The 14,007-nt window shown below is 37.5% G+C and overlaps 1 protein-coding gene across 6 annotated transcripts in view; it reads left to right on the top strand.

Annotated features, from left to right (window-relative positions):
* Nucleotides 1–14,007, top strand: part of CAB39L (calcium binding protein 39 like) — a 116,311-nt gene that overhangs the window by 28,364 nt on the left and 73,940 nt on the right. The window contains exon 4 of one of the 6 annotated variants that reach the window (XM_045978447.1): nt 12,382–12,580. The exons of the other annotated variants lie outside the window; for them this stretch is intronic. The gene's annotated coding sequence lies outside the window, so the exon portion shown is untranslated. The remainder of the gene's footprint in view (nt 1–12,381; nt 12,581–14,007) is intronic. 6 annotated transcript variants of the gene reach the window in all.

A 14,007-nucleotide genomic window follows, 5' to 3' on the forward strand; every position in this document is an offset into this window, starting at 1 on the left:
TCATTCATCTTTACTTGGACAGTTTCTTTATTCAGACTTTATCTTTCCTTCTCATTTCAGAAAAACATATATCATTCTTCTAGGATGTTAAACTTTTGACTTATATTCTTGATCCTTCCATTGTGAGTTCAAGAATCTCACCCCATCGATTATCCTCTTCTCATCTTGCATCTCCTTCGTATCTCTGCCACTCAATCTACTGAGAATTCAAAGTTTAAAAAAAAAAAAGGCAAACAAAAACCCCTTTCTTTAGCCCTTCAAGTTCTCTTTCCATTCCTTATCAGATACCTGGAAACAGTATTATATACTTGTGCCTCCAACACTTAACCTCTTACATTCCTGATTCTGTCTCTGACTGTTCTGTGTCTTGGCCCTACTAAGACTCCAACATTTCATCCAGTCTTCTAGGCATGGTAGTTGAGCCATGCTACCTGATCAGAGACAATATTACCAGTTTCCTAAGGATGACTGCCTTGGAGTGCTCTCCCTGCTTTATGCTTACTGTACTGTGGTATACTGGGTGGTCCCAGCTTGGCTTTCGTCTCTCTATCGGCCTGTATCTTTAGTATTTTAGGGGAACATGAATTCTTAAGAGATCCCTTTCCTTGTTTTGAGTGGTTTTCTGAAGATCCTTTTTTCCCTCTAATACTTCTGCTAAGAATTGAAAGAAGGTCTTAGAAATTAGAAATTAGATTTAGATTAGAATTAGATTAGAAATTAGATTTAGGCAGGATATTCATCACTACTCTGTAGCATTTGGTATTGTTGAACACTCCACATTTCTGAAGTTCTCTTCTTTTGGTTATAGGGATAGTATATTTTTCTGTCATAGAAAAAAAAGTTTATTTTCAAAATCCATCCCATTTTGCTACTTTTGTAGTTTACTAATTTGTCTAGTTATTAATGTGTCTGTGTAATATAAAATTTCCATAAACCTGTGAGAGATAGATGGAATATTCCTACCTAAATACATAGAACAAAGCTCCGAGATGTTAACTGACTTGGGCACAAAGCAAGCTAAAGTCCAGGGTTTTTGTACTATCCCTATTCCATGCTTTTCTAAAATGCTGCATCCAGAATTCTTTTAGTGGAATTATTTTGGTCTGGTTGGTAGATAAGGCAAGTTGAAAAGTCCTTAAGCACATAGTTAATGGCTTATTGGCATGTGGGTATGTGTATCTCTAGAGTACCTAGTATAGCACTTTGTATCTACTAAGTGCTTAATAAGCAAGGTTGATGACACACTGCTTGTGAGTCCTCCAGTGGATCTATCTCATTCCAGAGTAGTGACAGGGCAACCACAAGTGGACTGATGTACTTTTAATATGTGCTCAAGGTGGTGGTTGTTATTGTTTTTTATTACATGAGTAGAGAAATGTCTAATATTTAGCGCTTAACTAAATGCCAGGCACATACGCATATTACTTCATTTGATCCTCACAACCAGTCCTGGAACTGTATACTATTATCTCCAGTTTAAAGACAGATACTTATACACAATCAGTTTCCATTCAAATCTAGGGCTGCCTAATACCAAAGAGACAATAGTCATGAAACTAGCCGCTTGATATCTGAAAAATATTCAGAATAGCTTATCACAGAAAGGCCTTTGGAGGCTATATATGTACATCTATTTATTTCTAAATAGATATAGCTGTAGATGATACTGTCTTAGCATTAGGGAAACAAAGCACTCATTCCTTGGACGGAAATCGTAGATCTTAATGCTGGGGCTGAATATTGCAGGTGCCACTGCAGCTCAGTACCAGCAGGGGGCCAGAGTAGTGCTGGGAAAGTGAGAAAAAACGTGACATTCTCGGCTTTAAGAGACTACTCTGGTGTTTTGCAAATACAACCAGCAGGAGTAATGATGCGCCTAATTTTTGTTACGCAGCTTCCTCTTTCCTAAAAAAAAGAAAGAACATGAGATGCGCAGCACAGTAGTATAAGAAGAACCAGAAGAACTGAGTTTTTTTTTTTATCTTGTTGAAGTTAATTAGAAGACCTTCTAAAGATTTCCAAATTTGGCCAAGGGTTAGCAATTAGCGTACAATTAGAAATGTGGGTGTGGTTTTTAAAAAACCTTATTGAAGTGTAATTGACATATAGTGTTACATTAGTTTCAAGTGCACAACAGGTAATGCGTGTTTTATTTTATCAATTGAAACTTCATTTCTGTGCAACCTCAACAGCGTTCCTCCTATAGAATTTCTTCTATATGCTGCTTTTATGAAAGCAATTTGAATATCTTTAAGCAACTTGCCAGGCCACAATGTTAATAATGTTCAAAATGGAGGGGCGCCTGGGTGGCTCAGTGGATTAAGCCGCTGCCTTCGGCTCAGGTCATGATCTCAGGGTCCTGGGATCGAGCCCCACATCGGGCTCTCTGCTCCGCAGGGAGCCTGTTTCCTCCTCTCTCTCTGCCTGCCTCTCTGCCTACTTGTGATCTCTCTCTCTGTCAAATAAGTAAATAAAAACCTTAAAAAACAAAACAAAAAAACAAAATGGAAATTATGAGAAGGAAGAACTAGAGATATTTATGGTGTATGGGTAGCATGACAAGCTCCTAAAGACTTTAAACAGGTTCTTTGCTTTGGGGCTCCTTTATTGGTTATTGAAGGCCAAGGACTATTAAAGAGTAAATCAAATATAATTGCTGGGCTCCCTGAAAGTGTAGCTGTGATACTTTGTATGTATATTGTGGTCTTTAGCAATAGAGAAAAACGGAAACAAAAGTGTGAATGAGAAGTGAAGAAAAGAAGTAAGAATAAGAGAGAAGCAAATGCCACTAAAAAAACCAAAGATCTGTAGTTACTCAAATTAGCAAAATTGCAACAATAGGTATACAGTACATTTTAGCATACTCTAACACATATATACGTATATGCATATACATTTTTTTTAATTATTACATGAGTAGAGAAATGTCTAACATTTAGTGCTTAACTAAATGCCAGGCACATACGCATATTACTTCAGTTGATCCTCACAACCAGTCCTGGAACTGTATACTATTATCTCCAATTTAAAGACAGATACTTATACACAATCGGTTTCCATTCAAATCTAGGGCTGCCTAATACCAAAGACCTGCTTTCTGCTATAACACTCATTTTGAAATAAATGTGTTCCAACATGTTTGATATATTAGGGAGCAATTTGAGCCTAATACACACTTCGTGTTTGTTTTTGTGTCATTTCATTTGTGAGAAGTACTACATGAATGCAAGAACCACCCTGCTAAACCAAGCCACATAGGAATACACAAAATATCCACATGCACACACTTTAGACACCTGCCAGCAATATCAGTGTACCACATGTTTTGAGTCCTGTCCATCCACATTTGATGTTAAAACTTTCCAGCTGATTTCAGATAACCCTATTTTCTCTATTTCAAAATAACTCACAAGACGCAGCTCTTTTTTTTTTTTTTAAATATTTTTTTTTTTATTTATTTGACGCAGCTCTTCTAACACCCATCACCTTCATTAGCAAGTGCCAGGTCTTTTTCCAGGTATAGGGTCATATTTACCAGAGCATTTATGTACTTCTTAACCATTTAACATATGTAAAACTGCTGTTTTCATTAGGCTCCTACCTTTTCTTAAAAAAAAAAAAGTCCCTGATGAAATTTTTGAGTATTAAATTCCAACCCCACTGTTCCTTGATTTTTATCTCACTAGTGTCATCACAGGCCTAAGCTAAATTAGTGTGAGCAAAAGCAGGGAGACAGAAAGTTGAGAAAGATGAAAGAACCTAGGAGAAGATACAAGTAGAAGGTATGAAAGATGTGATTAGAAAGAAAAGATACGATCAGAACCTTGGAGAAAGCTGAATACCCAAGCATCTTTACTTCTCTCTTGGGCAAAGGTAATGGTCAACCCTAGAATACAAACCAGTTTATTGGGATACATCCTAGGTCTAAGGGGGCAGGTTTACCCTCGTCTGCTTGGAAGAAGCAGTTTAACCTGAGGGCTTGAGTAATGCACAGAGCCCTGAAGCCAGTTAGAGAAAAAATCACAAGTCCAGATTCACCAATTGCTGACTTTGGTTAGTAGAAAACAAGAAGCAAAATGATTGAAGCCAAAGAGAATTTAAGACAGTTTTGTATTGTCAGAGATATTCAAGTCTGAGAAACAAAGGCTTATGACTTCCCATTCCCCAGAAACTCTCATTCTCTTGCATGTGATTCCAAAACCAGTGGACTGCTTCAGCAGGAAAGCTTCCAGTCAGGAACCATCCACAATGACCTTCTCATCATGATTTTGGGGGATATTCAATAGGGGAGATTCTCCAAGAGATTAGAGATTAGAATCAGGGGCAATCAATTTGGTAACTAAAGAACTCATTTCCCTTCCCAGACAGGGATGCCTCCTCTTCTGTCCAGGAAAATATCATCTATATTATGAATTGATGTTTCTTTGCCTCCCTTTTTTCATGCAGGAGTTTTTATTCGTGGTATCTGTTTTTCTGCTTTGCCTTGTTTATTATATGTCTTGGTGTGGGGAGATTAAATTTATAATTGAGCCATAGGATGATAGACCTTAAGGAGCTGCTTCAAACTTGATTGAGAAATTTATACTCAACAGAGATGTTGGAGCTGGCAGCAGTAAACAAGTTTGAGCAAGGGTGAGTGTACCGTTAGTCACATTTGGAAACCTTGCCCAACGTTAGGGAGGCCCATTGTTGAAAGTATAGATGTAGGGAAAGGGTAGATGTGGATGCTGAGCAGCCAGGTTGAACTTTTTAAGGAATTTTTTTTTTAAATAAAATGTCTTCTTTCTTTCTTTTTTAAGATTTTATTTATTTATTTGCAAGAGAGAGAGAGCGGGCATGAGAGGGGAGAAGTCAGAGGGAGAAGCAGACTCCCTGCCAAGCAGGGAGTCTGAAGTGGGACTCGATCCCGCGACTCCAGGATCATGACTTGAGCCGAATGCAGCTGCTTAACCAACTGAGCCACCCAGGCCCCCGATTTATGGAATGGTTTTATGTAAAACACAAATGTAGCTGAGTGAATCCAGCTACATATGCTTTGAAGTTCAGTCGTGGTGGAGATAATCTCACCCAACATTTCACTTAATGACTCTTGACTTGAAGTCGCTCTTTCATAGTGAGATCCTCACTTTGCTTTTGTCCTGCCTTGTAGGCCTATCAGGCTCTTTGCACTGATGCTAACACACTCTGAAACCAAGCTGGTTAACAAGAGCACCTGGTTCTAATGCATACGGTTATTAATAGTTGGTTACCTGAACTAGCAGCACCAAAGCCATTTTTCAGGTTTGATGTAGCTATTGAAAGAGAGGCCCAAGGGCTTCTCTTCTTTTGAGATTATGGGGACCAAGGCCATGTAATCTCTGCCTCCATGTAAGAAGAGCCCAACTGTGAAAGAAGGCAGCACCAAAGAAAGCAATGCAAAGAGAGAAAGAGCTCCGATGACATTGTTTAAGCTTGGGCTGAAGTTAGCTTGGATCCAGGGTCTCAGCCTTGGCACTGTTGACATTTTGGACTAGATATTTCTTTATTAGAGAGAGGATGTTCTCTGATTTTAGGATGTTCAGTAGCATCTCCCGCCTCTCCCCAGTAGGTACTTCCCTGACTGGGCTGTGCTGTAAGCCTAGGCCTTTTGGTTACATGATCCTTAAGTTCCCTTTTTGCTAAATTTATGTGCATTGGGTTTGTCACTTGCAGTCCCAATTGTTTTAGTTAACTTTCTCCTTCGGCTTTTCTATATAAGTAAAAACAAATGTATTCATTAAACATAAATAACTCTATAAAACTAATAAAGTAAAATTAATGATAATTTAGTCCAATAGATACCAGTAAATTGCCAATCAAGCAGTCATAAAAATACATATTTGTGTATAGTATTTTTTTTTAATATTTTATTTATTTGACAGAGAGAGATCACAAGTAGGCAGAGAGGCAGGCAGAGAGAGTGAGAGGGAAGCAGGCTCCCTTCAGAGCAGAGAGCCTGATGTGGGACTCGATCCCAGGACCCTGAGATCATGACCTGAGCCGAAGGCAGCGGCTTAAACCACTGAGCCACCCAGGCGCCCCTGTGTATAGTATTTTACATGTTAGAATCTTGATTTTTTGGAACATGATAAACTAGTTTTTGTGTCAGTTATTGTTACTGTTGACAGTAAACTTTGTAAACCACCAGTGTTATTTTGATGGACTAAGCAGTTTTTTGTAAAGATTTTACTTATTGGGGTGCCTGGGTGGTTCAGTCAGTTAAACATCTGCCTTAGGCTCAGTCATGATCTCAGGGTCTGGGGATCAAGCCCTGCATTGGGCTGTCTGCTCAGTGGGGAGTCCGCTTCTTCCATTCCCTCAGTCACTCCCCCTACTTGTGCTTGCTCTCTCTCTCTCTGTCAAATAAATAAATAAAATCTTTATTTTTAATACATATTTTTTAAAGATTTTATTTATTTATTTATTTGACACAGAAAGAGAGCAAGGCGGGGGGGTGGGACAGAGGGAGAGGGAGAAGCAGACTCTCTGCCAAGCAAGGAGCTCTACTGGGGCTCTTTCTTGGGATCCCAGGACTCCAGGATGCCAGGACCCCAGCATCACGATCTGGGCTAAAAGCAGATGCTTAACTGACTGAGCCACCCAGGCACCCCTTGATAGGAGGGCCTAATCAACTTAATAATGTGCCTTAAAAAATTCTGTAACTCGGGGCCTGGGTGGCTCAGTGGGTTAAATCCTCTGCCTTCAGCTCCGCATCGGGCACTCTGCTCAGCGGGGAGCCTGCTTCCTCCTCTCTGTCTCTGCCTGCTTCTCTGCCTACTTGTGATCTCTGTCTGTCAAAAATAAATAAAATCTTTAAAAAAAAATTCTGTAACTAGTTGCAATACTTAGAACTAGTGAAGTGATGCAGTAGATACATTTCAAGATGGAATCTAAGTCTTACCGTGTCAATAACGTGAATGTGACTGCTAAGGTGGAGGAGGTAATTTGGAATTCTGCATAGTTATAGTGACAAATAATTTTTTCCACCATGTTTTTGTATTTGAATTACTGGAGAATCATAGCTTATTAGTGTACCATGATGTCATTTGGCCCTAGCTTGATCTCTATGTATCATTTACACTTTTCAATTTTCCTTTCTGCTTTCTCCATAACTGAGACAGCTCCATGGAACTGCATTACTTATGGGTTGTTAAAGTCTCCATCTAATAATAAAACAATTAAAATCTCATTCTATGGGAATTTTTCAATTGTGAATTAACGATGTAAAATAGAAGTTTTGATTTTGCAACAGGTAAACTAATTCAACATTTTGACATTAGAACTCTCTAAGATAGTGTTAGTCATATATGCTTACCAGTACGTTGCAAGTTAAATTAGAAATTAACTGCCAAGAATTATTTAAACTTCTTTTATTAGTTTTATTGTTGGAAATTGTGGCATTGCTATTTTGAGTCTATATTAGGTATACTGAAAGATAAACACATCATTGTGTTGATGTGTTATTAGAACCAACATTTTTATGTAAGAGAAGATGAGTATAAAATTTTAAAAAAATAGAGTTGAAACTCTGTAATGATAGATTAGAATTGAAATATCAGTGTAAATTAATGACTTTTTAAAACTTATTTGCTAACTTTCATCACTGCAAGGTCTAGAAGCAGTGACATGTCAGTAGCGGTAAGTGTGCCCGATACCCAAACGTCACTGTGAAGCTCTAGGGCTCCCTGGAGAAATGACTCATTGCAGATCTGGGACAGAGGAAATACAAAGTGAGGCTGGGACATTCTGTTGAACTGGAAAGCAATAAAAATTCAAAGATTACTGAAATTGTATCAAAAGGATGCAGGAAGTATCTTTAAAGGACTTCCACCGTCCAAATCTGGGAAAATGTGCACAGTTTTTACAGATGCCTCTCATACATCATTGCATATCCTCTAGGATTCACTTTCCTCATTTCAGCCATATGTAAGCTCTTGTGTAGGCATAATCATACATAGCTTCATTTCCTGCTATTCGATAAGCCCCTTGCTTTTTGCAGTGTCCTCAAGGAAGATCCACACATGTACAACCTGGACGTACAGTGGAGTTAAGCTCAAGTGTAGGGGAATTAATGCCCTTTTGAGAAGGCCTTTGATCAATGGGAAGTGAAGCCAGTGGGTAAATTTTTCTCCTCCCACCTTAGTGGTGGTCCTGAAACGCAGCTTACATGGCTTCTAAGAGATTCAGTCTGACAGATTAAACAGGTGGCCAGCTTGGTATGCAATGTCATTTTGACTCTCCCTCCTTTGCTTCATTCCCCTTGTCACTCACTCCTGCTCATTGTGATTGGATTACTTTAAAAAATAATATCACATAAGGCTTTTGCTTCAGAGCCTACTTTTGGGGGGAACCCAAGCTAGAAGGATGGCATCAAATGGAATAATGCCTGTAATTTATTGAAACATTGAATATATAAAGATTTATGAACCATTTTGAATGATACTCTAAAGAAGATGAGGCACCTGGGTGGCTCAGTCGGATACACATATACCTTCAGCTCAGGTCATTATCTCAGGGTGCTGGGATCAAGCCCCATGTTGGGCTCCCTGCTCAGCAAGGAGCCTGCTTCTCCCTCACCCTTTGCCTGTTGCTTCCCCTGCTTGTGCTCTCTCTTTCTCTGTCAAATAAATAAATAAAATCTTAACCAAATAAATAAATAAATAAATAAATAAATAAATAAAAGAAGAGACAGACTTAACCTCACCAAAAATAATCTTCTATTTGCCACCATTGGACATGAATGTTACCAGCTTTTTACTCTCCAAATTGGTACTTAAAGGAAGCCATTATCAGTCTTTTTCAATTAGAAGTATAGTTGAGGAGAAGCTCTTCTCTATAAAACAAGTCAGCCAATATAGCAGAAAGAATAGAATTTTTTAAATGACCAGCTTTCAGTCCCTGATGAAATGATTGATTTAGACACAGATCATCAGTGAAGACTGGAATTCTTGGAGGAAATGTTGGTGGAGAACTGCATATTTGCATTTTACAAACAGTCACTCTATACCTTACAAGCTAGTTAAAAAGGAAAACAAGTCTTTTCAATAAATAAATTTGCTATTATTACCTTAACTCATAGAAATACTTTTATTGTTATTTTAAAAGCTTATTGTATTTTCCTGGGTTTTTGCATGCCTAGTAATTTTTGACTGCATGCCAGACATTATGAGTTCTATGCTATATGCTAGATTTCTAAAAATGCCTTTAGATATTTTTTGAATTCTATTCTAGGATGCAGTTAATTTATTTGGAAAGAATTTTATCATTTCTGGACTTACTTGTAAGGTCTATAGAGAAGGACCAGAACAACTTAATCTAAGGCTAATTTGGTCCCAATGCCAAGGCAATATCTTTCAGACTATTTAACCCAATTTCTCACATGAGATTTCTTCACTCTGGCTTTTGGGAACAAGAACTATTTTCAGTCCTGTGTGAATACTGTGAATTCTTCAGCCTGATTCTTTCCATTCGTTCTTTCCTGTCTTTGGAGTTTTCTCACAGATGTGCTAATCAGTTCTCAGATGAAGATTTGAAGAGAGTCCTCTGCAGATCTCTGGGACTCTCTGCAATTCTCTCCTCTGGTATTCTGCCCTGTGAATTTCAGTCACATTGGCCTTCTTGAATTCTCAACCCTTGTCTCTTTAACTCCGGAAGACTGCCACGCTCTGTTTGGGCTTCCCTTCCTGCTCTGCAGCCTGGGGCAATAATTACCTTGTTTCCCTTCTCTCAGGGATTACTGGGCTGAGCTGCCTGGTGTCCAGTGTCTAAAAACCATTGTTTTATATATTTTGCCCAGTTTCTAAGTTATGTAAGACAGAAGACTAAATTCAGTCCCTATTATTTCATCATATCCTGAAACAGAATTACAGTCCACTGTAATTGTACTTTTAAATTTTCAAGTATTAATAGGGTTGGTTAAAGCATATTTGCTTATCTGTTAAAAATTTTTTAAATAACTTAGTTTTCTCATCTTGTTTTCAGAGGATGAAGCTTGTACTATTTCCTCTTTGGAAATTTGTTAATTTTTTTGTGGATTAATATATGGTCACTTTCTGTGATTTCTTTGCATGTGTTTTTTAAAATGGTGTTTGGTAGAAGTCAAACATAAACACATACAATCGTGTATTTGGTTTGAATGTGTATTTTGAATACCTTGTCTTTATTTTGTGCCTTACAATCATAGATTGATATAACGTCTCCCAGTGTTAAAGTGCCTTAAAAAAAATTAACCTCATAGTTAGTCTAAGCACCATCCTTACTAATCCTGAATTTCTCCAGGTATACCAGAACTCTCTGAGTGTAATCTTGGACTCAGGAAGATATAAGGCACTTATTACTAATTGCCCCCTGGTGATTTAAGATAATATCCCTTTAACATTTTTTTCTTTAAGTAGGAAATAAAACTCTAAGTTTTACAAAAGTACAAATTAAAGGAATAATTGGCAGACTAATTTCTAGTCTTCTTTGGTGCCTGTTTCTTAGGTGTTAAGAACCAAATTACCTTATAATATATTTAAGTTTTAAAAGTCTACTTTAGGGGTGCCTGGGTGGCTTAGTCAATTAACCATCTGACTCATGACTTGGGTTCAGGTCACGATCTTGGACTGTGAGATTGAGCCGCTCATCTGGCTCCCAGCTCCGTCCCCCTTCGGCTTGAGATTCCACTTGAGATTCCCTTTGCCCTCTCCCCCCACCTCATGATCTCTCTCTCTCAGTAAATAAATAAAGTCTTTAAAAGTAAATAAATAGGGTCCCTGGGTTCAGTGGGTTGGGACTCTGCCTTGGACTCAGGTCATGATCTCGGGGTCCTGGGATCAAGCCCTGCAATGGGCTCTCTGCTCAGCAGGGAGCCTGCTTACCCCTCTCTCTCTGCCTGCCTCTTTGCCTACTTGTGAGCTCTCTCTCTCTGTTTCTCTGTCAAATAAATAAATAAAATCTTAAAAATAAAAATAAATAAATAAAACTTGCTTTAAATGAGCCACCTTAAGAAGGACATATTTTTAAATAAATATATGTGTATATCAGATTTTTTTGCATTGCACTTTATTTAAGCTCATATTCTTAGAGATGCTTTAGCAGAGAATAAGATTAAAACATAATAGGCCTATTAACTTCTGTCCATTCTGTAATTGAGGGATCTGTCATCAGAAGAAGAAGCCAAGAATTTTGATTGGAAACATACAGTGGGAGACCAAAAACTTGAAAGTCTTTGGGGCTATGGGACTGGAACAGAAAACTCTAAAGCAGGCTCTGACCGGCATTCTCACATGGTCAGCATGTATTCCAAGCTGAGTACATTGCCTTCTAATTCCAGAGAATTCTACAAATGCCATCTAAGTCTGTCACCAACCATCCCACTCAGCTTTCTACCTAATTCCTCATTCTCAGATTTTTCAGAGATCCATAATTTTAAGACATTTTATTTTATAATTATACACGTATAATAATGAAAAAAGTTTTTAAAAAAGCCTTTAAGCCTTTTAAATTCCATTGAAGAGATATTATGCATCCTGACCAATGTTTTGTGTGTGTATGTGGAGGGAGGGGGACTTCTAAACAAAGTGATTATATTTGGTTTGCACATAAATAGTATAAGCTCCTCTACTTAATATTTTTGGTGTCAGTATTTTTCTGTGTTCTTTGTAATTTTCCCTTTTATAACTGCAAATGTTGGATCTAAGTCTCAAAATATGCCATATTTTAAAATACATTAAACTTTCACACACTTTAAGTTATAAACACTCTAATTTTAAAATCTTCCTTGCCTTTTAAAACCTGAAAAGTAAATTCATGATGCTTGAGTATTTCCTTGCTACACTTTTACTATGTTTGGGAATCAGAATCTTCCCTGAGAAACTAACATATTAGCAAATGAAGCTGTTATTATCACTATCAACACACCTTTGTTAGAAACTTTTATTTACATTTTTAACCAGCATTGTCAGGCCATTTTAATCTGTGGACAAAACTACACACATGAGCAACCACAGGACTTAGAACGTGGTGAGGAATGTATTTTGTTTATCCCTAGACTCTTTCGCGGTGAAGGAGCAAGATTTAAATTTGCCTCAGCTTAATTGCTTTACACACATTCTTGTGACGCACAGTTGGGAGGGAGGAAGAAAAAGAGGGAGCTGTTACTGTGTGGTATGTATCAAAAAGAGAGCATTTGAGAGAGAGAGGAGAAGGCAGAAGCAAGCTGGTCTGACCAGAAACAGAACTGCCTGTGACAGATTAAGAGACAAGCAAGGCTTGGAATCTGAGAGCAAGCAAAGAGAGTGGAAATTTACAGCTGCCCTGTGCGAGTATTCAAGTGATCATTTTTTGCTAACGTTTTCCGGTGGTAACTGTTACTCTTCAAAGAGAGAGAGAAAGTCAAGAGGGGATTGTGGAAACTCTTCGCTCTGCAGCGCTTTTGGTAACAGGAGGCACCCTCTATTAAATGGAAGATAAAGCTACTTCATGTAAAGTGCTTTGAGCTCGAGAGAGAGCTGTCTTCAGCACCTCACCATGTGTCTACTTTTTGTTGCTTAGACAAGCCTGGACATTTCTATAACATTTGGTGAGTATCAGCCAGGTTATCTATTCTAGTTCATAGAAATGAAATTGATATAGTAAACTTCAGTTTTCACTGAGGTTTTACAGTTAGTGCTTATATACTCATTTTAAATCATGTTGTTACCTTGTTTCTTTGTGCACGATGAATTGCTGTTACTAGGAGAGGTTTAAAAAAAACAACAACTACAAAACAATACTTCTCTGTTGCCTAAGGCACTTGAACCATTACCAACTATTCTGTGTCCATGGAATATCTTATTCTGGAAATGGGTTTTTATTTACAAAGAGTTTCCAAAAATAAAATAGTGGCAGTATACCATTTTTCATGTTTCTTTTTCAACTGCCTGAAAATTCAAAAGTTATCTCTTTCTGTCTATTGTCAGTAAATTTAAAACTATCATTGTGACATTTGGGATCCTCCATTATTGTAAGTTACATCATTCTCTCATAATTCAAATAGAAGTGTTAATGATACCGTTCATTACAAGGACATATCATTTAAGTGTTGAATGCTTCTGTTAGATCCAATAAGTGACACGTGATTTTTTCAAGGTTCTGTAATGAATATAAAAATTAGACAATTTACATATCAAATTTACCATTTGATACAAACTGAATGTATATGGATTTCAAATTAAGGATTCCAAGTTACTTTGTTCTGTGCTGATACCAGACTCTCATATAACATTGTTGCTCTGCCGAAGAAATGTTATAGCCAGATGCATATATGTATGCCAGCAATATAGCAGAGAAAAGAAAAATAAACTTGTGAATTATGTATTCACATTACAAGAGAAATTTTATTTGTACACCCTTAGCATAGGACATTGGATACTAATTTTTTAATGTCTTTTTAAAGGCATCAGTGGAAGACACTTAATCATTCCTCTGTGGGTGGAAGGAAGTATATATTGTTAGCTGCTAAACTGAGTCATTGCATAGAGATGCACCGTTCTAAGCTAAGTTTTGAATTTACTCTCTGCCAGCATCAAAAAATATGTCGTTAGTGGTTCAAGTGAATCCTTTAAGGCAGAACAACTTAGCTGGAGTGAAAACTTTATCTATAGAGTGTCAGTAAGCATATCGAAAGGGTTTATACACTAGACATAATATATAAAATGGCTGTGTTTCCTCTATGTGTACAGAAGCCTGTAGAACAGGTTTCGTTCTGTGACTTTTTTTTTTTTTTTTCTTAATGCCTTTCACCTATGTATAAGAAGAAACTCAGCTGGTCTTGGGAAACCTTCTCCAGACCAGTATCTTGCACTTAAAATAAAAAGTAAATAAAGTAAAGATAATATCACAAACCAACTTTTCTTCCTCACAGAACTTCCCGTACTTGGTCTTAGACCAATGGCAGATTTGCACACAGCTTCACAATTGTCAGATTTTTTTTTTATTTTAAACTATTAAGTCATTGGTATTACCTTG

The sequence above is a fragment of the Meles meles genome, chromosome 14 (genome assembly GCF_922984935.1).
Source record: "Meles meles chromosome 14, mMelMel3.1 paternal haplotype, whole genome shotgun sequence".
NCBI lineage: Eukaryota > Metazoa > Chordata > Mammalia > Carnivora > Mustelidae > Meles > Meles meles.